Consider the following 774-nt stretch of genomic DNA (forward strand, 5'->3'; position numbering starts at 1 on the left):
GACCACTTCTGGGAAAAACGCAGTTTACTGGGGAACAAACTGCCTAGCTGTCCCTCAGGAGTAGAGAAGAACAGCCTGTTACTGTGCAGTGGGGCTTTTATCTGGACTTGTGTGGAAGGGGGAAAGCATGTAGGCCAGAAGAGCCTGGTTGAAGGGGCACCTGGACGAAATGCTGAAAGTCAAGGGAGGGGTTCCTAACTGACACAAGTGGGAAAGTATGTAGGTAGCAGATGTTCGTCAGCCTGGGGCCCTTAGGAATGAAGAGGCTGCAGTCTCTTGATAAGAAATGCCCTGCACGGAACTAGAAACTGTTATTATACTAAGTGAAATTACACAGACTCAGAAAAACAAACACGCATGTTCTCCCTCATATGTGTGTCCCAGAATCAAATCCTTATAAGTGAGTATGTATCCAGACATAACTACAGAAATCAGGATAATGCAAAGGAACAAGGGAGGTAAAGGAAAACAAAGAACCTAAAAGAGAAGAACAGTAGGAAACAGGTGTTAGTAAGGGAGATATGGATACAAATGGGGTTATTTTAATGGGGGGGGGGAGGTTATACAAGGAAACTTGGGGATAAAGAGAAAGAAGGAGCTCAAGAGAGGTAGGACCATAGGAGAAGGGTGTTATTAAGGGAGAGATGGGGAAAATGGGGGCACTTTAAATGGGGAAACCACGGGGGAAGAGTTAGACAATGTGAGAGATAAATAATGCCTAGCTAGTTTAAAAAAACAGGCCAAGCGTGGTGGCGCACGCCTTTAATCCCAGCA

The sequence above is a fragment of the Nannospalax galili genome, unplaced genomic scaffold, assembly GCF_000622305.1.
Source record: "Nannospalax galili isolate Female #2095 unplaced genomic scaffold, S.galili_v1.0 scaffold568, whole genome shotgun sequence".
NCBI lineage: Eukaryota > Metazoa > Chordata > Mammalia > Rodentia > Spalacidae > Nannospalax > Nannospalax galili.